We start from the raw sequence: 23,007 nt of genomic DNA on the forward strand, positions 1-23,007 counted from the left end.
GATCCAGTCGTGCACCTATTAAACATGACCTTGTAGGGTTTGTTTCCCAAGCTCTGGTGGTAAGGTGCAGGATTATAGGAGAGAGAAAAATAATCAAACTGACTCAGTGCAAAATAGAAATTCATAGGTTTTCTGGAACCAAGACGGATTTGCAGTTCTTACTGAAGACGACATATTAACAGATAAGATTATTTGCCACAAGCAAGAATTGGACTCATGCAAACCTGAAGTTCAGCACCTTGCCCATTCATCCATTCCAGCAACTTAGAATCTGTATTCTCATATCTTTCTTGGAAGAACCAAAATATTTGTTTATAGTTTGGGGAACCTGGGATTGACTTTATAGGTCCATGAAACATAGGCCGAGGCTTACAAGAATATAAACAAAAAAACAATCTAGGGAAGGTTATCTGATGGGAAATTCGTAAAATATAATTTGAACAATTGTTTTATTACAATATATTCTTTCCATGTTATGACTTATATGGAGCATTAGGAAAGAACTGGATTCTCCCTGACCTGCAGATAGATATTTTGATAGGAAAAATGTATGATTTTATTAAATACGTAATTGCATGAAAATGTGAAAAGGCCACAACACAAGCAACCACACAAGCAATCTTAGAGACCATTACCAAACCAAAGCTTTGAGAACCAGAAGATACAGTTTTAATAGATTGTCATATTACAAACAAACACGTTTATCTAGATGGATAATCTATATATTATCTAGATGGATACTCGGTACTACATTGATCAACATCTCAGATGTGAAAAAGAAAATGTACACAGCTTTTGTTTTTTAGAGAGAACGTTTTTTTAACTCAGTAACAGAGACAGACCCTTTAAGCATAACTTTAAAAGTACAAACCCTTGGGTGGAAGAGAGGAATCCTTAACAAAATCACGGATCTGTCATTAAGTTCCTCCACTGAGAAGTCAACAGACAGGTAACACATTGGGAGATGATATTGCAAGACCTAAATTCACAGCAGCCCAATGACCACGATACACAATATACCCCCTGTGCATCAAAGTGAAAGACAAACCAACCTCAATAAGGACATGGACTCATTATAAGAAAAGAGTCAGTGTCAGAAGACGGAGTGCCAGTAGCGAACAGACACATAAACAGATGCTCAGAGTCTTTAGAAACCACAAATGTGAATTAAAAACAACAACAACAGTGATGAGACTCATCACACATGTTAGATTACAAAGTAGAAAGCTGAATAGCGTCAAGCTTGGACAAGGCTGTGTGGACAGGGGGAGTGTGGGCTGGAGACTGGGATTAATTAGCCATTCCACTCCTACCTCCCAGTGAAATTTGCAAACACAGACTTAAAGGGTGGTGGGTGAAAAGGCGGTGTTATTTGGACTCGGGGACAGTGGAGGCAACCTGTGAGTGCACCATTGGGACAGAAGAGAGAAAACATCGTGAGTACCCGCCATGGGATTTTATATAGCAGTTAGGAGCCATGACTTAGGTAGACGTGGGATAATTTTGATAGCTCTTGAAGTCATAATGTTTTTAAAAGACATAAAAATATATAATATACCATTTATATAAATTTATAATATATGTGCATGCAATGTCAATTTTATAAAACATACATATTGAAATGATGTACAATAAGCAGATTAGCTTATTTAAAGAGAGGTATGGCAGCAGGACCTGGGGACAAAGGGAATGCATCAATCTTGAGGTGTTGTAAGAAAGGGCAACTAGGTCAGATACAGGGTAGAACTGGAAAAGCCAGAGATGTCCAGAGGAAGGCAGGTTTACGGAGGATCTGTCCCAAGTAAATCTCCTGTGTGATTTCTCACCCCAGTTTTCTTCTCACTTCTCTGTATCCTCCACTCAGTTTATCTGACTTGATGAAGACAGACATCAAGTCCGTTTTAACCCAGCAGGTCCACGAACAGAACTAGACTGTGCCTGAAGTTTCCTCCTGCCGGACTCCGTGCTGAGCCACACATCTGTGGAGCTCCAAGCTGTCCTTGAAAGAAAGGGCATGACATTGTCTGGTTTGGCCAAGTTGGAAGCATGGTTGCTGAAAATCTCTGCGTCCGCGTGTCCTCATCTCTGCTCGCTTTCTTGAGCCAAATTAGATAAAATTGAAGGAAGCATGATAGTCTTGTTCAAATACAATAAACTAGCTCAGAAGGTAGCACTGTGGGTGTGTAACCCGGCGGTAGTGGTTACATCATTGTTTTGTGGCGGGGGGTGGTTAGGGTAGGGGTTAGGGCGGATTATTTACACTTACTTTCTTTACCTCTGTCTAGAATACAAATTCTATAAGGAAAGCACACATTTGTGGACAACATGAGTGAATTAAAGCAGAAACCAAATTAAAAGGTGCTGCAATATCCAATATTTCCTCTAGATGGCAATAGTCACCATGAAATAGGAATTGAATCTCTTTTTTTTTTTTTTAATTTGGAATTTTTAAAACCTTGCATTGAAGAATGCATTTCTTAAATGCTGAAGTTTCTGTTTTAGTAAAATCTCAGAAACACAGCTATCTTTCCTTTGCCACAAAATCAAGTAAATTTCTGGCAAATTGTTACATTTCACAGAAGATGGTATAAATATGATATAACTGAACATGAATGCAAAAAGGGGCTCTGTGGCTTAGCTGGTCAAAGCGCCTGTCTAGTAAACAGGAGATCCTGGGTTCGAATCCCAGCGGGGCCTTCTTTGTTTTGTTTTCTATTTTCAACAGTGTCCTTGCCCTGGAAGACGTTGGAGCAGCCTTGAAGAATTTATATGATAGGTAAAGCCTACGTTCAATTGTTATACCATCAGGGGAGAGTCTCTTGCTAGACAATTGCATCCCATCATGAGGGTTGGGATGAAGGGAAAATGAGTCACATTTCTGTAGGTGGTCAAAGCGATGGCTTTGCTGATGATAGGGAAGACCAGGTTAGGCACCGAGCACCAGTTAACTTGCCGCAGGTGATAGCAACATCTCACACTCTGTCTTGGAACTTCAGCCTCCAATCTCTGATTCTGTGATGGCCAACATTTTCAGCGAAATGACGGAGTCTGGTTGTCAGGGTCAGACCAAGAAGTAAGAAGCTTCTTCATGGAGTCCGGTGTGCGTCGGACTCATGGTTTATGAGGACAAGTAAGGGGGTGCGGGGGACACTTACACTCTCACCACTCGTTTTGGGCAACCCCAAGAGCTGCCATCCTTGTGCATCAGACAAGCCACTGCGTTTGAAGGACAAGACTGGAGCTCAATGCCATTTTGAAGAAATAAATCACAAATGGACAATCACGTACTTGAATCCTAGGTGATACCGTAGTTCGTGAGCTAAAACACATGTGTAGCATTGCCCCACGCACTGGGCTCTTCCATCTTATGTAAAGAGATTTCAAAGGTTATGACCGGAGTTCCTGGAGAATCACTGTCTCTAACCTGGTCCTGCCCCGTGCCTGAAATCCCACCTACACTCCAGAGTAAACTTGGTTTCATCTTCCTTTTACTCCTAGCAGTTCTGCCCCTCCCAACTTCCAGAGGGATGAGAACAGAAAGATGGCAGCAAAGGGTGACGATACCATCCAAATCTGCCACTTGGGCATACGGATTATTGCAAGCTGAAAGCAAGTGAGAAGAACCAGATTCCCAAAAAGTTCTCTGCCCCCACCCCCAACCTGCCTAGAAGCAGGACAGAGGTTCACAAAAAGGTCCCTCCTCCCCTCTCTACCAGAAAAGACAAAGGTTAATCCCCAGAGACAACTTCAGAGCTGACCTGCCTGGAAATGAAATTACAAACTTTACTAACTTTTATCTCTGCCCTTGGCCTGACTCTGCCTTCTTTTGTTCCATCATTTCACTACTGATTTGTAGTCCTTTGTTAAAGGTGCTACACGAGCTGGACTTCTGAGGCACTTGGACAGTTACCCGTCTTTCCTGGGGTGTCTCCGACCTATACCAGTAAATGTGTTAACAAATTCAGTTTGTTTTCCTCTTCTTCAGTGAAGATCTCAGAAAGGCAGAAGGCAGATCGTCTTTCCTCCCCCATCAGTTACAAGCCTCATGTAACTTTAATACTGCAGTATTCTCTCTCAGCAGAAACTAAATCCAGGGAAGGTTGAAAATACCATCAGACCTACAGATCATATATTAAAGTGTTATTCCTGCCCTCTACCTACCAAAAACTCCATCAGGGAGGAACACATATGCTATTGGGTACCTGTCAATCCTTGTCTAAATCATGAAGCGAACAACCAGGAGCCAAATTTGCCTCTATAACACTGCTGGTTGCCCCAAACTCACAACAGATGAAAGGGAGGCTCCTCCATAATTAATACCATTATTAATATATCCCCAGACCACCACCCTCTGCCCCTGCAGCCTGGGTGGTGGATAAAAAAGCTGAGTCCTCTCTCCTATGTCTTTGGCCAAACTTAGGAAGAGGAGGAAGGAAGTTAGGAGAAACGACAGAACATATAACATTTTAAGTTTTGTAAGAAAACAGATTCAGTAAAGATTTTTTAATATAGTGGGCTGACATGAAATCTTCCTAGAAAGATAATGACTAAAACAAATTCAAGAAAACAAGACAGGCCGATCAAAATAAACAAATAAAAAGGCTGCACACAATAGGAAAAATATTTGAAAATAAGTCTATCTGACAGTTCATAAGCAGTTGCCTTGGGTTTAAACAGATTTATAAATCAAATCTTGAAATATGGTTGTTAATGGTTGGTTCGTTTATTTCTGTACATGCTGGAACAGACAGATTATTTCTCTTACATCTCCAGAGTCCCCTGTTCCTTGCTTTTATGCTTCGATGGGCCAGTCCATTCATCTGGGGCAACAGTCAGAAGTTTGGTATTCCAAGGGTTCTTTACACTGGAAAGCTGCTGTTGAAAAGCACTGTAGGGGCACCTGGGTGGCTCAGTGGATTAAGCCGCTGCCTTCGGCTCAGGTCATGATCTCAGGGTCCTGGGATCGAGCCCCGCATCGGGCTCTCTGCTCTGCAGGGAGCCTGCTTCCTCCTCTCTCTCTGCCTGCCTCTCTGCCTACTTGTGATCTCTCTCTCTGTCAAATAAATACATAAAATCTTTAAAAAAAAAAAAAAAAAACAGAAAAGCACTGTAAACAACTGAATAAACTATGACTCAGAGATTTAAGTACCTAAATTACAAACTTGGAATGCTTATTCTGTTATAAACAATTCCAACACAAGTCTTTACAATTGCTACTGATTAATTAATTTGACAGTAACAAAGGGGAACACAACCCATGTTGGGGACAGCTTGGTAATAGTATGAAATTAGTTCCAACCTTGTAGATTCCTGAAGCCAGTCCTGAAATACAGTGTCAAAGTGTTCCAGGATGGTGAAGAGCATAATGAAGGACCGAATTTGAAAATCATATTTATTTATCCTCATTTATAATACCTGAGTTTTAAAAGCCATGAACTATATTAAAATCTAGGAAGGTTTGCTTCATTTTGATGTGTCTGTTTCTTTGGTTTACTGCTTCTTGCCTTCCCCATAACATGACAGGGTCCCTTTTGGTTTTCCCTTCTTGGAGAGCAAATATTCTATATTTTAGAGAGATCCTTTTTTAGTTTAAGCTGACTGTGCTGTCTTTAATCATTCAAGACAACAAAGGTTTCCTCACATAGGAATGAGCTACAGTTCTTTACAATCATGTTACCTTCCATGCTTATTTCATTTTTAAAAAATTTTTTAAGGTTTTATTTATTTATTTGACAGAGAGACAGATCACAAGTAGGCAGAGAGGCAGGCAGAGAGAGAGGGAAGCAGGCTCCCCACTGAGCAGAGAGCCCGATGATGATGTGGGGCTCAAGCCACTCAGGTGCCCCTCCATGCTTATTTTAAAATGTTTTACTGGGGGTGCCTGGGTGGCTCAGTGGGTTAAAGCCTCTGCCTTTGGCTCGGGTCATGGTCTCAGGGTCCTGGGATCGAGCCCCGCATCGGGCTCCGAGCCTGCTTCCTCCTGCCTCTCTGCCTGCTTGTGATCTCTGTCTGTCAAATAAATAAATAAAATCTTTAAAAAAATAAATAAATAAAATGTTTTACTGCAACATTGAAACAAGTAGCCAAGTATTTTCTCCTGCAACCATGATCCGATTCTTCTCCTGAGTGTTCCAAACGGCCTCACGACTTTTAATTTTTGTCCTCCCCAAATGAAATCCTAAATGTACAATAAAACTTTCAAGATATCTTTTCCACCTACAACTGTCTTTGAGACTTCCTGGGAGGTACCTAGAAAATCATAAAGATTTCTCCTTTCACCAGACAAAAAGAGAGATGCTGGAAAGAACCTGGGCTGTTTGATATGTTACTATAGATAAGTTGCACAAGAAGACTTGAAAATCAGAAAAAGGAGAAGAAGGAGGAAGGAGAAGAGAAGAAGAAAGGCTTAGTCTTCCCTAAGTCAAATTTGCTTGGATAAAATGTTAATATACATATTGCAGAAGCTTTACACCAAATGGGAAGTTCCCAGAGATTCATCAGTTCTCTTACTGTCCATGAGATGTTTCTATCAACATATAAATTCCTGGTGTTGTTTGGCTGATAATAGACAACAGGGGTAGAGTGTAATCAGTCATAATCCCAGCTATTTCTTTTATGTAAACTCAGTCGCAACTTCACTTCTTTAATTTGAATCTAGCATCTTCTGGGCTACTGAGTTTTAATTGGGGACTTACATTACTTTTTATTAATAAGTCATTAATGTATAAATATGTAGAACCTACTCCCGACTTACCAAGCCTCTTTGCTTCATACTGCTGACATAGTTCTTTGATATTTCTACTATGTGACTTGTACCTTTGTGGCGTAGGATGTCTCAGGATTAGCATATGTACATTTCAAGACTTTTTCCCTGTGGGAAATTATGTTTACTCACTTCTATAAATTAAATGCAGTGTTTTCTACCTTCTTTGAAAATATGATAGGTCATTATGTCTACAGCTATTTTATCTAGAACTTCTTTTGGATTGGCTTTGTTATGTTGTTTTGCATGGCACAGAAACAACCAGAATTCCTTGTTAGTGGCATTATAGTTGTTATGAATTCTCATCAGCCCTCTTGCCTTGGAAAATTATAAGTAGTAAATCGATCACAACATTTAAAATCTTTTGTCATCGCTCTATATAGTCATTTTGATGGGAAAGGACTTGCAATCAGCTTCATCTTCAAAAAAGAGACCATCTCAAAGCTTCATAGGAAAGGATGACTAGGCCAGATACGCTTGCTTACACACTCCTGATGGTGTGGTTTCAACAACTTTAAGACCATGACCATCCTACTGAGTCTGGATTTCCAGAATTCTGCTCAAGAAGCCTGTGGGTTCATGAAACTGTGGTGGGGAAAGAAAATGACCCCGCCAGCAGAAAGATGCTTCCTCACCAATAGAAGAAAGAGAAGACGCTTTATGAAGTATTACCGTATTTACATGTATATAAGGTAGCACCAAAGTGATGACAAAAGTATAAACACTGACTCACTGTTTACAGCAAAGCTGAAGAAAGAATATTGACTTCTCTTTATCTCCTTGAGAAGCAAAGGGCTGCTCCTTGTAAGTCTCCTGTAAATCTCCTGAGAGCCCCCTGACCTAATTCTGGAGGTACATTCTTATATACCTAGAGGTTATTTGGTTCACAACCTTAGAGATACTCTGCATGGTAAAAACTGAAGACTGGACTTCATCCATAGAGACACTGATCTCTATTCTGAAGCCTGGAGTCAGGACTCAGATTTACTACAAGGAAACACTGCAAGGAAGGAGGTTCCGGGAGGGGGAGAAGGGCATTTTCCCTACATAATCAGAGAAAATAATTTCCATTTACCCTTATAATTGTTAACTCAAGATCTGGGGGAGCAAGAATGACAGAGGATTGACTGAGGGGTGACTGTCTATCTGGAATATTGTCTGTTTGTCTGGAATATTTGTTGATGCTGTTACAGAGTTCTATCTTCTAGATCTACCAAAAAGCTCTTTCTCTTTCCTCAGTCTATGCTGTGAATTGTAACAATTTGATAGACTTCGCTTTTGTGAGCTAAAACAATTGAAAATATCTTATTGTCTAACACCATGCTCATTTTTGCATCTCTGTGAGTCCTAGTTTTACCTTTTTTGAAAATTACCTTTGAATAAATCTATACATAATTTCCTCTGATCAACAGTGTGTTTTGGTGCTGCTACTTTAGTACGAGTGGAAATTCAGAGAAAGTGTTTTATTCACATTATAACAGAAAATTAAAGGCGCCCTGTTGCTGCCCTCTCACCAGCCCTACTTGTATACTTCGTGAGTCAGGGGTAAAATGGATTCAAAAGTTCAGCTTCAACTTCTGGCTAGCTGGACCAGTTCAATTGAAAATGGGCTCTGTTTCTATATATATTATAGAAGTATGCTGTTCGGTATATGCTGATCAACCCATACTTCCAAGATACTTCAAGTGAAAAGAGCACGATGCAAAATAGTGTGTACAATGTGACATTTTGTGTAACTAGAAAGCGAACATTTATATTCATATTTACATCTCCACGCATAAGGACATCAGGGAGCAAACGCGTGAAACTAAGAATAGGAGTTACATCTGGGAGACAGTGGTGAGCAGTGACCGGTGAAAAAGGGACAGGCTGGGGACACACCCATTTAGTTACCGACCACATGAAGCTATGACCTCATCCAAGAAAAACAAAACCCAGGGGGCTCATCGGGCTAGCATGAAGGTGTGGCAGGCCCGGTTCCTCGCGGCAGGTGTGCGGCTGAGATGTCCTGGCAGATTGTCAGCGAGCGGTCACGCTCAGGTTCCAGCGCGTTTCCGCATCCCGCGGCGGGGCTGCCCTTCATCCTCGAGGTCAGCAAAGGTCTGTCGAGTCCTTGCACAAATCTCTGAGTATAGTTTTTAATATACCATGGAGAAGTAGGTATCCTTTACTAATTTTTAAATAGGTTTCTCAGCCTTTCACTTTGACCTCGGCACTGCTCTCGACGAGAAGGGCGCAGCACTGAGCACACAGGCGAAGCCCCTGCTTTCTCGGGTGCACTGAGCATCTCCTACATCGCCGGCACCGCGCTTGAGACATTGCTTACGTTATTACGGAATCAGTACGGCTAATGTCACTTTGGTGACCCCAGACTCTAAAACAGGAGGAAGAACAGAGCGCGCTGGCAGCCTGCGAGGTCGTGCGCGGGCCAAGGACCAGCAGGTGGCAGAGGCCCGGGAGGATCTTGGGGCAGAACACGGCGGGCGCTAGGACCCGGGGCGGCCCGAAGCTCCCCCGCCCCCACCGCTTCCGCACCGCGTAGACAGCAACGCCGAACAGCGGGGTTGGAACCGGAGTTCTTAAACGTTCTAACGAGACCTGCGCGGCGCGGAACTGGGCGGCGAGCTGGCACCGTGCCCCGACGCGAGGAGGGAAGGGGCTGCGGCGGCGAGCGCCCCCCCACCCCGGGGACGGCAAAGCGGCCCCAGCGCCGCCCGCTCCTCCGGAAGCCTGCACGGGGTCACGACAAAGTCTCCGGAGCGCTGCGAGCGTTCTGTAACCCTCCTGATGCGTTCCGAAAGGCAGCGCCTCTCTCCCCGCCGGACGCCTGGACGCGGTTTCTTTTTTTAAAAAAGTGAAATTTCCGAACTCACCGCTCAGCAGCGGCGACTCTGGGCTCTCTGTCGCTGGGTGGGAGGCCGCAGAGTCCACGCGGACGTGGCGGAAAGAAAAGGAAAAACAGCGCGTATGTGGCCCGTACGGGGATCGAACCCGCGACCTTGGCGTTATTAGCACCACGCTCTAACCAACTGAGCTAACCGGCCTCGTTGGGGCAGGTCTTCTACTTACACATGTTAAAGTCATGCCCAGCCCAGCCCGGCCCACATTTCCCGCCCACCCCCCCCCCCGCTAAGAGGTTAAGATAAATGCTCTTTTTTTCTATAAAGAGAGAAAAAAGAGACTTTCCGGCGCCGACAGAGCGGGATGGGCTTCCTCCCGGGAAAACTGAGCCCTCAAACTGACGGCAGCCGCCGCTAGAAATCCCGAGCAGGGCTCCCTCTCCTGCACCGGGAGCGTCCCCAGCCCGGGAGGGGCCGCCGCCGCGCAGGCTCGCCGCTCCTGGGGTCCGTTCAGGGCAGGTCAGCTCCGCGGGGACTCTGGGGACCCGGACCCTGCAGCCCCCGCGGCCCGGCCTCCGCGGGTCCGCGCTCGCCCCGGGAGGAATCGCGAGCGGCGCGCGGAATCTGGAGCTGCAGTGCGGCTTGTGGACGCGTGGTGGCGCCCGAGGACAGGGCTGGCTTCGGCGGGGCTCGAGGACTGGGGGTCTGCCCGCTCCAGAGCGTCGGACTCCTCCGCGTCCCAAATGTGCTAAGACGTCCTAAATCCGAGACAAAAGAAGCCGAGACCAAGGCGAGTTCGGAGTTGGGGCCTTTATCTTTTCTCTGCTGGACGCTGCAACCCTCCCATGTCTCGTCTCAGCGCCCTTTGCTGCTTCTGAAGTTCGCAGAGCCGTTTTGTACAAACCTCTGTCTGAGCAAGCCTCGAAAGACACTTTTTCGCTCCTTTTTTTCTTTCGCAGAAAGGAGAGCTCTTGTCTTTCGACAAGGCAGATCAACTACTCATTTGCTTATCTTCCATTATGCCATTTATAAATTTGGTTTTTAATGTGAAAATAAAAGCTGTGAGATCATGTTCCTTGTATTTGGCGCGTTTCTTGGCGTCGGCACCCTCCGTGCGAACTCACAGCGGTCGGCACTTGCTTTGTCCTCTAGTAAAAATTCAGTGGAAGGTGAACTGAAAAATCAGATTTTTTGCTCTCCAGTCCCTTTTCTCTTTGCACTTTACTGCGGCTCCCTTAGCTTTCCAAACCCTGGGAGAGCTCTCCAGCTGAAGGGCCGGGCTCTTTGGGCTGCTGGGCAACCTCTTTGCTCTCCAGTCTTCCCTCGGCTATTTCTTTTGGCCGGGGGATCCCTCTCCTTCCAGGGAGCCTTGGAGAGCTTGCTCTCAGCTCCCAGTGCTGGCTCTTGGCAGTTGAATACAAAGTGCTGTGGACCGGCCTTGCCCCTGCGGGTGCCTCAATGAATATTTCTCTCCGCTTTGTGGCCTTTTCCCTCAGGCCCCTTTTGGCTTACTCTCCTCGGCAGAGACAATCAGCAGTGGTTTGGGCTGCATGGAATTCTCTGCTTGGGTCAAGCAGGCCAAGGTTTCTTCCATTTGCTCCTAATGGGGTCTTCACAGGTTTGTCTTCCTTTGCCCCTGTGCTCCTCTGCCCGGGATAAGGGTAACCAGAGGCCTCTTTTATCCTCTGAAGGCCTCCTTGTGGAATTTAGTTTCCTTTGATTCTTTTGTCTGGGTTCAGAAACCTGATATTCTGAAGCCTGTGGGCTTGCTTTAATCAGTGGTTGAGGGGGACACACTGTTGCAACTTCGCACGACCGAACCAAGCGTTTCCAGATTTCCAGGCCAAAATTGCTACTGAGACTAGTTCCCTTAAAATACATACGGTAACAGTCTAGCTGCTCTCCAAAAAGAAGCTGTTTGTGGTCGGACTCTGTGCCAGGTGATCTTCATGTCTGCATGTCGGATATCACCACACCGAACTGATACAAGGACCAGTGTAATGTGGGCTTGAACGGAACAGACCTGCCTATCAACGCGAATTTTACCTATAACTGGTCTTGGCTTCAGTACTGCATTAAAGAAAAGAATGTCCTGAAGGCTGCAGCAGTTCAGTGAAATATTACTGGAAAAGGAAACGAAAAGTAAAAATATCCTACAGTATCATGGGACAGGGAAAAAAAAGCCCATGTCATTAAATATAGGTAATATGTTTAATTTGTCCTATTGCATTTGTTTTTCTTTTGAAAAAATATTACATGTGTGTACTTTATGCAGACACAATAACGTAGTCTACAAAACCTAAATATACAATAGGAAGTTTAAGTTTCTGCATCAGAGGACAGAAACTTTATAAAAATATTGTGTTTCCTCACATATATTATTTGTTCAATTAGTCCTGCTTTTAGTTACTCAAGGCTGCCTTTACCTGGTCCTACTGTTTCTATTAAATAACAGTATCCAGCAGCAAACACCCATATTTTTATGTTACGGTAATAATGCAGATGTGTATAATCATACCTTTTGCATTTCGTCATTGTTTTGACCTGGTACGGCTGTGTCCTAGGTTGGGCCTCCAAAGACGGGGCGACACGAGCCCCCTGGGCTCGCCCGTGCTGGGAACGGCCAGGGAGCTCAGGGAGAGCTGCAGGGCGCCTTTCCCACCGCGAGGAGGCGCGGGCTGCCTCGTCCCCCAGAGCCCGGGACAGCCGGGCAAGAAGCCCGGGCAGAAGCCGCTGCGCGGAGAGCAGAGCGGTGGGAAGGAAGAGTCGCCCCCGCAGGTGCAGCGCGGGGGCCGCGGTCCCACCTGCTGCCGCCCGCGCCCCGCGCCGCGCTCTGGGCCCCCGAGAAGCGCGCACCCCCTGACGCCCCCGCAGCACCTGCTCCCCGGTGCCGGGGTTAGCGGATCGCGGTGAACATTTGTGCCTGCCAAGAAACAGGGGCTGGCGGCTGGGGTCCCTGCCACTCGGCTTGGGGGCGGGGGGGACACCTTCCGTGGAGACCCGACCCCGAAGACAGTGATCCTCCCCGCGCCCCGCTTCCCTCTCCTTGTCCCCGCACCTCCCCCGCCGCCCAAGGGCCTGGGACCCGCAGCGCAGGGCTCTCAGGAAAACTCGTTTCTAACAAACAAGAAGGGCGACGGCTTGACATTTTCCGTGGTTTGCAGATATAAGTTCCAATCTCTAAAATCTCTAAAATCAAGTTAAGTGCATTTCAGGAAAAACAAAAACAAAGAAACAGGCGCGTGTTTCCGCCCGGTTTCGAACCGGGGACCTTTCGCGTGTGAGGCGAACGTGATAACCACTACACTACGGAAACGCTGCGTTACCGCTGTCGCTTCAGAACCTCTGACCCCACGAGCGTCATTAAGGCGGTTTGCGTCCACAGGGCCCGGGCGCAGGCCCCAGGCCGGCTCAGGAAATGGCCGTTGTGCTGCGTTTCTCCCCCTCCTTTCTACTTATACGGAAGAAAACCCTCCTAACCGAGCGCAGGCTTCACCCAGGGCCCCAGTTCTTGCACCAGCTTCAGCCGTGAAAAGACTAGGCAGCATCCTGGAGTCCTGGGGGGTCAGACCTGTAATGACCTATAATATAAGTTTGTTTTTGTTGTTGTTGTTGTTTTATTTTTCATTTTTTAAAATTTCTTTTCAGCATGACAGTGTTCATTATTTTTGCACCACACCCAGTGCTCCATGCAACACGTGCCCTCACTAATACCCACCTGTTGTTGCTGTTCTAAAGCAAACCTTGACGGAGAGCATTGTATAAGCTTAAGGAGGACAGCGTAATGATTGGACTCATACACAGTCAAATGAGGACCACAACTGGAGACTTTGATCTCAAGACCTCCCCATGCTGTCTACGCTGTTTCTCAGCCTCTGCAATGGGGCCTGATACTCCTCTCTTGGTGACAGAATATGACTCTTTGGGAACCAGAATTGAGCGACTTGAGCTCAGGAGATGGTCAGAAGCCACAGTCTCTTCCTCTGCAGATAATTGATTAGAAACAGTCGTGGGGCTTCATCTCACCACCAGGCTCCTGAGACCCATACAGGAGCAAGTGAAGTGTTTCGAGAACACCATTCGCTGGCACAGAATGCAAATGCAAAAAGTCTTTGACCTCAAGGAACTCAGAGTCTGGAATTTGTCTTCCTTACAGAAGTAAGGTTTCTTCGTTCTACTGTTCAATTTACCGGAACTTAGAGCTGGTACAAACAAGAATCAAGAGAAGATTATCACCTCACGCTCGAATCTCATGCTCTCTCCATCATAGTTGAATAGGACACATGATATTAAAGCAAAAAAATGTATAATATAAGGTATTATGCCAACCAAATTGGCAATATTTGGCAACAAAATGTAATACCACTGTTACTCTTGATGAGACTCAGACTGAGAAACAGTCCTTCTAAATTTATTGTTAAAAAGTAAACTGACTCCAATAAAAATGAACTGATTTTTAGGTAAAAGATAAATTTTAATCTTGAGGAATGGGTAAGGCCAGGATAGTGAAACAGAAAAGGAAGAAATTGCATACTAATTTAATGATAGGTGGTCTGTATTTTAGTCAGAGATTTTGCTAAAAATTAGAAATATTGCAAACTTTATTTTCTGAAGCTTAGAAGAGGGGAACTATCACCTAGCTCAACCATATTTAGGGAAATTATTCTACACGTCCAGATTACAAGCCCCTAGTGCTAACTGGTAGAAGCAGACCTTCGACAGCCTTAGGAGGTTAGTGTCCTCTTGTCTGAGATGTTTGTAATGGCCTCGTTGGTACTTGTCTCGCTAAGTTCAGCTGATTCTCTCTAGGCCCTATCACTACCACCTGTCTCCTTTTTTGAAGGTCAGGTACAAAGTGTGACCCGTGTGGAGTTGTGATCCACATCAAAATAATTGCATGATTTCCCCCAATTTATATCGACAGATACCTGGCCAGTGTGAACGGGAGTGGATCTTAAGTGGATGGGATCAAGGCAGCAGCATGCAAAGTTGCATCAGACCAAGCTCACCGGCAGTCTCACTAGGCCGAGGGCCCCAAGTCAATGTTTTAACTCAAGGGCCTGGGAAGAGCTCTACATTCTCATTCATTAAAAAAGCATAATTAATAAATGATTAATATACGAACCAACACTATGAAATTGAAACGTCAGTTTTTCCTTAGTGTCTGCAGAGCAAACTAGGGGTGTAAGAAGATTGAAATTCTAGGATGAATTTATCATGGGCTTCTCCAGAGGACCGTTCACCAAGGTTGTGAGAAAGAAATTCACAAGGAGAGCCTCGGCATCCCCAAGTTGTTCTGCCAACTTGTTGTTTTCCTCAAGGCCAGAAGTTACAGGGGGACCTGCTGCCACGAGACTGGGACCCCTGAACATAGTGGATGTGATGGGGTCCCGGGATGAAAGGAACCAAATGCTGGCGATGAATTGCCAAAGACTAGCTGGGCATTGTTACAGACTCAAAATTCACATGTTTAAGCCCGAACCCCTAATGTGACTGTATTTGGAGATAGGAACTTTCAGGAGGTAAATAAGGTAAAATTACATCATAATGATGGGGCCTTCATCCAGTTGGACTAGTGTCCATAAGAAGACAAAGACATACCAGATATCGCTCCCCGAGTTCGCACAGAGGAAAGACCATGTGAGGACTCAGTGAGAAGAGAGCCATCTACAAGCCAGAGAGAGGTCTCATCAGAAACCATCTCTGCAGGCACCTGGATCTTGGACTTGATTTGTATGAGCGCCCATGCCAGAGCCCGTGTTGAAGATAGAGAAGTCCAGTTTCCCTTGAGAAAGACCATTGACATGTTACCAAAAATTGATACCCTTCTTCTTCCTAGCCTTTCCTAAAAGGACCTGTGTCCTTTTACCAAAGTGTGCATTAGGGAAAAGGAAATAGAATTTTCTGGCATTACTAGGAAATGACTCAGAGCTGGCATTAATTCCTAGAGGTACAAAGCATCACTGCTGTCCACCAGGCTAGGGACTCCATGAAGTCTGCTTCTGGTCCATTTCACTGTGGGCCCAGTGGGTCCCTAAACCTACCCTGAGATTATTTCCCTAACTCCAGACAATATCTTTAACATTGTTTCTTTTATTTATTTTGAGAGAGAGCATAGGGGGAGGTCCAGAGGCAGAGGGAGAGAGAATCCCAAGCAGACTCCTCCCTGAACATACAGCCAGAGGTGGGGCTGGATCCCAGGACCCTGAGACCATGACCTCAGCAGAAATCAAGAGTCGGACACTTGACCAGCTGAAACTTGCAGGTGCCCCTAACATTGTTTCTATGACTGATGGAGGAAATGCTAGTACCGCAAAAAAGGCCAAGCGGAAGCCACTAGAAATTCCTCTAACCATGGCAATAGTACACCAAAAGCCAAACTGGCAGGTTGCAGAGAGTAGTGACAACATCAGGGACTGGAAAGATACAAGGGCAGAGATTGCCGCCATATCTCCACTCAGCTTGCTTACTCAGCTGGAGAAGTCAAGTGCGCTATGGAGAATGACAGTGAGCACCTGCAAATTTATTTATTTATCAAGGATTTATTCTCATTGTATCTGCTCTTCAGGGGGCATGTCATTAGTAGGAAAAATTAACGGGTGCGCTGACGTCCAGTACACAGCCACCAATGTGGTGCATGCTGTTTTCTCTGTACTGAACCAGAAAACCCATCAGCAGCAGGGGGCTTTCATCTGGCTGAGCCAGCCATCCTCCTTACTGACCCAACCTCATGGGGAGATCAGCACTCCGGTCCCATGTCATAAATGAGTCACAGAGCCCCCTACCATGCTGCCATGCTCTGAAGTTGCAAGCTGATCATTGTCTCACATTCGGACATTTCGGGCAAACGTACATTATGCAAACCCTTCACAAGGGGAATAGACCTGCCTTTCCAGAACAGCTCAGTCTTATCGCCTCCTTCCCAGTTGTAGTCCACTCGGGCTGCCTGGCCCAGACGGCTGAAATGACAAGCACCTTACCTCTCCTTGTTCTGGGAGGTGGGAAGTCCAAGCTCAAGCCGGTGCAGATTCGGAGTCTGGTGAAAGTCTGCTTCCTGGACTCTTCGCTTCTGAAGACAGACTTCCCCCTGGGTCTTCACGTGAAGGAATAAGTCAAAGAACTCTCTACAGTCTCCTTGATGAGCGCCTTCTCCCATTCTTGGGGGCTCCCCCCTCATGACCTAATCACCTCCCAAACACCCCTCCTCCAAACTGCCCTCCCTCCAGACACCATCATCGGTTGGGATTAGGTTTCAAAATACCAATTCTGGAGGAGGACAGGCAGTCTACAGCCATCCCCCAAACATTCCCTTTCTTTTCTGACTTCAAACTCTGTTTGTCCAGAGTAAGAGGACACCCACGTCCTATGCAGGGAGACCAGGAGCACAAGGGGTCCCAGGCATGACTGGGATTACAGGTCACTGCTGACTGTCTCAGTTTTCTTTCCTCTCTCTCGTGAGAAGCATCTTTCTTCCTATATTGTTCAAAGAAATGATACTGAACCACGACGTTCAGTCTGGCGCTGAAAATAGTACAACATTTTGAGAGAAAATTATCCTGAGTTGATTCCGCACATCCAGACCTCCTGGGGTCTGCTGAGCCAGAAGGTCTGGAGAGGCAACAAGGAACCATCTTCTAAGATTTCTTTTTACCTCCTACTTCTTGAAACTGAGAAGGGATGTTGACTGAGAAAGTCTCTGGGACAAATTTTGAAATCAAAGACTCTTTAAAGAAAATTATAATAATTCACCAGGCCTTTCTCTACCAACTTTTCCCCTGTTGGACAGCGTCCACACGGGCTTCTCAGGGTTCCCTGTCCGGGGGGGGGGGTCAATCCTGGAGGGAAGAGAAAAGAACATCTCCTTGGGGGTGTTGATGGGGGCAAGAATGCGGCAGGTTCCCAGTGGCACAGAGTCTGAGAAGCCGTTTGAGATTGAAAAGAATCTCTGACAAAAGTTAAACTCCCCAGGATGAAGCAGGAAGGACGGGATGAGCTGTGACAGCTCCTGGATGGTGTCCTTTCATTTTTTTTAAAAAAATATTTCATTTATTTACTTTGGGAGAGAGAGCAGCAGAGAGCAAGGGACAGAATACCAAGCTGACTCCACACTGAATGCGGAGCCCGACCCCAGGACCCTGAGATCATGACCTGAACCGAAACCAAGAGTTGGCAGCTTAACCAATGGAGCCATGCAGGCACCCCTGGATGGTGTCCTTCCAAACAAATGGCTCCTTTCTCTGTTTTTTTCCATAGGGACTCCTGGATTGGTAGGGTAGAGGGACTAGGAGAAAATCAAGATCTAACTCAGAACCACAGACATTTCAAAGGAGCCTTTGATTTGTGGATGGATTCGATAGTCTTCATCGCAAGATTACTTCAGTCTCCAGAGGGTTCTGTCAAACCAATCAAACTGTCCCTTGGCTAGCCTTGGGTTGGTCTTGGGTCTGTTGCAGAGCTGTGGACTGGATAAATGGCAGAGCTGGGAATGGGGACTGGAGATTGCTACTGAGTTACTGCACTCAGTGCTCTTTGTTCCTAAAGCCAAGAAAGGATTTCCTGTAGAAACAACTCCTGGAAACTGTACATTGTAAGGAGGACTGTGCTCTGGCCCAGACAAAAAATACTACTTTCTCTGCAAAAATAAAATACACACACACACACACAAACAGATTTTGGAAGTTGTTACTCTTAGATCCAAAGCAGGAAGTTTAAGCTACTGAAATTCTGCGGTTTGGGACAAAATAGCCCAAGATTGCACTGTGGAGAGAGGACTTCTTCCACTTCTCCCAGAACACTCTAGAACAAATCAAGATGGCTCCCTCAACAAGCTTTGAAATCAGGTGCATTCCAAGTCTCCTTGGCCACTGGGACAGGCAAGAACCCCATTACAGAGCCTTCCTGCCTTGTTGACTCAGGCTTCTCCACTCACTACAGACTGACTCCAAATTGCAATTCGCTCTCTCTGGGGCTCCAGGTGAGGCCTCCTTCTGAGCCCTCCGGGTTGCTGGGTTCTGGAAAGGAAACTCTCCATCCAGCATTCCAGAGGGGGCCTCTGGTAAAAAGAGTTTCTGTCCCCTAACTCCTCATTTGTAGTGTTTTCTTGAGCTTTTATTTAATATTTTTTGGTAGGCACATTCAAAGTCCCAAACGGCAGGCAGTAACTTGCTCCCTCCTGCTCCTGAACAATTCCATCTCCTCCGTCTCCAGCCCCTCAACCGGTTACTGTTGTCAGGAGTTTCCTGAATATCCTCGAGATATTTTTTTGTAAAATGCATATATAATCTATCACAAATATACTTCCAGTGGTAGCATTCTATGCCGATCGCTCTGACCGTTGCTTTTATTTTAAAATATATATATGTACACCATGATTTTCCTCATTTTCCCTTCGATATGCATAGCACTCCACTCTTTAATTATGCCATGATTTATCTAATTAAATAATTCTGAAAAACTAGGTTTTTTTCCCGATGTTGGTATTAATGCTGGAGAGACTAGACTTCTGCACAGTATAACCTCTCATGTGTGCCAGTATGTGAAATACCGGCCGGTCCTGACAAATTGTCCTCCCCAGCAGCAGAGCCTGCCGGATATTCTGCGACGAGCGCGGCTGAGTAGGATACCGGCACACAGTACAACTCCTCACTTCACTGCCTGCCAACTATGAAGTAAAATCCTGAAAATCAAGGATTCTTGTGGTGCTGGAATATTGCTTTCTCTTCGAGAGCCTTGGGAGTGATTTCTTTCTGAGTCCCACTTAGAGTAAGCACGCCAAACGAGCAGAAGCAACCAGCATTGGTAAGACGGGACTGTGAGACCCAGGGCCATGGCCCAGTGTGAATCCTAGTGTCCAAAGAGCCCCCCCCCCCCTGTGTGCAGCTGTGATGGCCGAGTGGTTAAGGCGTTGGACTCGAAATCCAATGGGGTTTCCCGCGCAGGTTCAAATCCTGCTCACAGCGTTTGGTGGTCCTTTTTTCCATACAAGTTACAAAATCACGTTCCCACCAACAGATGTGTTTTCAACTTTTCATCTTATTCCGCAAACCGGGCTGTAGGAAGGCAGCTTCCTACGTCTCCGGAGCTCTGAACTAACCACCACCACCACACATCACACACACCCCGCGGTATATGCTGGCCCTGGTATCCTTCTGGAAGCCGCGCACCTGTGAATCGCCCGCCCCCCACACTCTGGCGCGCTGCTTCCTCAGGCCCCAGCGAGCAAAGCCCGAGACTTGGCGCTCAGGACAGTCTCTTCGTTCTGCCCTGGGATTATGAAATCTGGAGGCAGATCCCAGGGGCAAAGAGAACCAGGAAATTTTATTTTTAAAACTCTTTAATAAAAGACCTCCTGCTGATGATAGCAACGTTGGTAAGTTTCCTTAAAGACTTCTCTGGTGTTTAAAGAAAGGAAAAGGAAAAGCAAGCAAACAAAGCTAACACAGACTGGTAGGAAACATTAAGGTCTAGGATCGTAAAGATCCATTAGTATGTATGTGAGCCAAGTGCTCTTTAAAACATCGCACAGAAAGGAGGAGATCGAAGCAAGGAGACAAAGAACAATTTGGCCAAGGCAAGAAGCCTAGTGGGGCAGGTGACAGGTGCTCACTGGCTGGCCTGGGACCCCAGCTCCTGTGCTTCTTGCCCTCAGAGGAGGGGACCCGCGTCACTTAAAGATGCTCTTGTGTTTCCAGTGTCTATTCCGCCTGCACTGGGCGCTTTAATTTACTAGCCGATTTAGTTAATAATGGCTGGTACTCTTTAATTTTATAATTATAAATCCAAACTTCTAGGTTCCTATGTGAATTGAGTTCTTAAAATGTTTACCTTTTTTTGAATTCTTGCCACCCCATGGCTTAATTTGGGAAGGTGGGTGTTTCTGAATGTCTGTTCTGCTGCACGGAGTCTGAAATCATCTCGTCCAGCCCAAGTTTGGCTCTGGAGAGTGAGGTGGAAAACATATGATTAATAATCAGTAGTGTATTTTATTCCACTTTCCTGGCCATTATATGAAAATTGTAAATGATGCAAATGCATGTAAATGGTGATGTAAGTGACGACTAACAATTGATCCACACACATGGCCTCAGTATTAAGTACAGAAGAAAAATGCGATGCTGATGGACCAGGGAACCCACTGCATAAACTACTGAAGAGTTCACAGATAGAAAAAATAGAAACAAGCATGCACATAAACGGGAAAAAAAAGAGCAAGTGACATCGTGTCACACACATGATGTTTCAAGGCAGAAAATCCTTTCAGAAATGTGATTTTTTACTGGAATGTACTCATGCAAGTTAGCTAACCCCGATCAGTCTGCTTTACCGGAATCCGCAAGTCTTTTCTGTTCAGCTCGCTTCTCCCCCACGTCAGGAAGCAACTGGGTGATTCTAATGAATGATGAATAATTAACACCCTTTAGGCAGGAGGGCCAGTGGCGCAATGGATAACGCGTCTGACTACGGATCAGAAGATTCTAGGTTCGACTCCTGGCTGGCTCGAGCCTCCGCTTTTTCTTTTCTCACAAGAATGTCTTTCCGTGTTTCTTCAAGTTGGTAAGAGAAACAAACTCTCAAAGTGCTCTGGAAGGTAATTCATCCGACCTGGCTCCTCACCTCGGTGGCAGCCTTGGCCTTCGGGTAAGTGGGAGTAAGTGCTCAACGGCCCCTCTCCTGCACGTCCCTTTTGCCATACTGACAGGGACTGGAAGATCTTCGGAAAGACAGCTTCCAGAATCAAACGAGGTATATTATTCGGCCATAAAGAGGAATGTTGTCGTACATGGTACAACGTGGATGAACCCTGAGGACATCTGCTGGGTGGAAGAAGCCAGCTGCGTGCGAAAGGCCACTTGGTGTGATTCCACTTACAGGAAATGTCCAGAATGGGCCCCTGCACCGAGGGGGTGGCTCCCAGGAGCTGGGAAAGGTGGGAAGGTACAGAATTTGCTGGGGCTGATGGAAATGTTTTGCAGTTAGATAAGGGTGATTGTCGCACACTCTGGATGCACTAAAACCACTGAATTGTACATCTTTCCGTGAATTTTATGGTCTGTAAACTGTACCTTAATATTTAAAAATCAAAGAATCGTCAGAGAAAAAAACAAAACGAAACACTACAAACCAGATTTTCCTCGCGACGTTTTCCCGCGTTGGGCCGGACTCTCTCTCCCGCACACTTTCTGTCCCTGAGCGTCGATCCCGGAGGAGGGAAGGGACATGCCCTGGAGAAATGTTGGAGCAAGAAGGACCCGGCTGTGGACAAACGGGATCAGAGCCTTGCTTACACCCTCGACTCGCCGATCTCCGCAAAGATGCAAGTTGACACCCACGGAAACGACTCAGCCTCCCTGGCCCCGCCCCGCCCCGCCCGCCCCGCGAGGCCCCCCGCAGCGCCGCCCCCCAGAACCGACACCGGGAAACTGTTCAGGGTCGTAAAGGATCCCGGACAGAAGTGGAGCAGACGAGAGGCTGAGGATGCGAGGGAGACGAGGGACCGACAGCCTTCGGCTGGGGCTCTCCGAACAGGGGCCTCCTGGGGCGGGGCCGGGCGGGGCCGGGCGGGGCCGGGCGGGGGCGGGGGCGGCGCGGCGGGTGGGGGCGCCTGAGAAGCGAACGGAGGAGCTGAAGGAGTGGTGGGAGGGGGACCCGGACGAGTAAAAGTGACCTTCATGGGCCGATATACACGTCTTTATCCTACAAAAATGGGCTGGCGCTGGGCAGCGTGCGTCGTAAGGGGAGGGGGGAGCCGCCGCGCCTGCCACTCTGCCTGCTTGTGTTCTCTCTGTGTCAAATAAATAAGTAAAATTTTAAAAAAACACACATACACGCAAAACTTAATTCCAGAAAAAAAATGTGCGATTTCATATTCATGGATTTTTTTTAGTTGATTCCATGTTGGATTTTAATATTTGGCATAAAAAGCATTACAATTAATTACACTTGTTTATACTTTTTAACTATGGCTACTTAGAAAATTAAAATTACTTATTTTATAGTTTTATTGTGGTTATTGATGTGGTAACGCCAGTAAAGGGCAACCAGTTTGCCAGGATGCCATTCTTTCCGGCAGACTCTCTGGTGGTGTCCCTTTCCAAAGAATCTGGTTTTTACTTTAAAAAAAAAAAAAAATGCATTTATTCTTCTCCAAAAGCAATTCTTAGTGTGTGAAAACAAAAAAATTTTTTAACTTAATTTCTTTACCTGCCTTTTTTTTTTCTATGCAAGAGGGCTCAGTAAGTTGTCTGCTTATAAACAGAAGAACCTGGATTGCAGTTTGGTGAGGGTCTGTCTGCAGGCTTTGTCACTTTGAAAATGTTGGTTCCCAGTTTTGTTGCAGTTAGTTTGGTGAATTTATTCTTGAAGCAATCTGAGTTGCTCAATTGTTAAATGATGTGGAAGTTACTC

General features: G+C 46.0%; 5 non-coding genes across 5 annotated transcripts; 3 read left to right on the forward strand and 2 right to left on the reverse strand.

The window, feature by feature from the left end:
• Window positions 1-2,623: 2,623 nt before the first annotated feature.
• Window positions 2,624-2,697, forward strand: TRNAT-AGU. Its single transcript has one exon. It is a non-coding gene; the product is annotated as a tRNA-Thr (tRNA).
• Window positions 2,698-9,733: 7,036 nt separating this feature from the next.
• On the reverse strand, window positions 9,734-9,807 carry TRNAI-AAU. Its single transcript has one exon. It is a non-coding gene; the product is annotated as a tRNA-Ile (tRNA).
• Window positions 9,808-12,846: 3,039 nt separating this feature from the next.
• TRNAV-CAC lies at window positions 12,847-12,919 on the reverse strand. Its single transcript has one exon. It is a non-coding gene; the product is annotated as a tRNA-Val (tRNA).
• A 6,562-nt stretch (window positions 12,920-19,481) lies between these two features.
• On the forward strand, window positions 19,482-19,562 carry TRNAS-CGA. The gene has a single exon. It is a non-coding gene; the product is annotated as a tRNA-Ser (tRNA).
• A 1,467-nt stretch (window positions 19,563-21,029) lies between these two features.
• On the forward strand, window positions 21,030-21,102 carry TRNAR-ACG. The gene has a single exon. It is a non-coding gene; the product is annotated as a tRNA-Arg (tRNA).
• The last annotated feature ends 1,905 nt before the right edge of the window (window positions 21,103-23,007 follow it).

The sequence above is a fragment of the Meles meles genome, chromosome 5, assembly GCF_922984935.1.
Source record: "Meles meles chromosome 5, mMelMel3.1 paternal haplotype, whole genome shotgun sequence".
NCBI lineage: Eukaryota > Metazoa > Chordata > Mammalia > Carnivora > Mustelidae > Meles > Meles meles.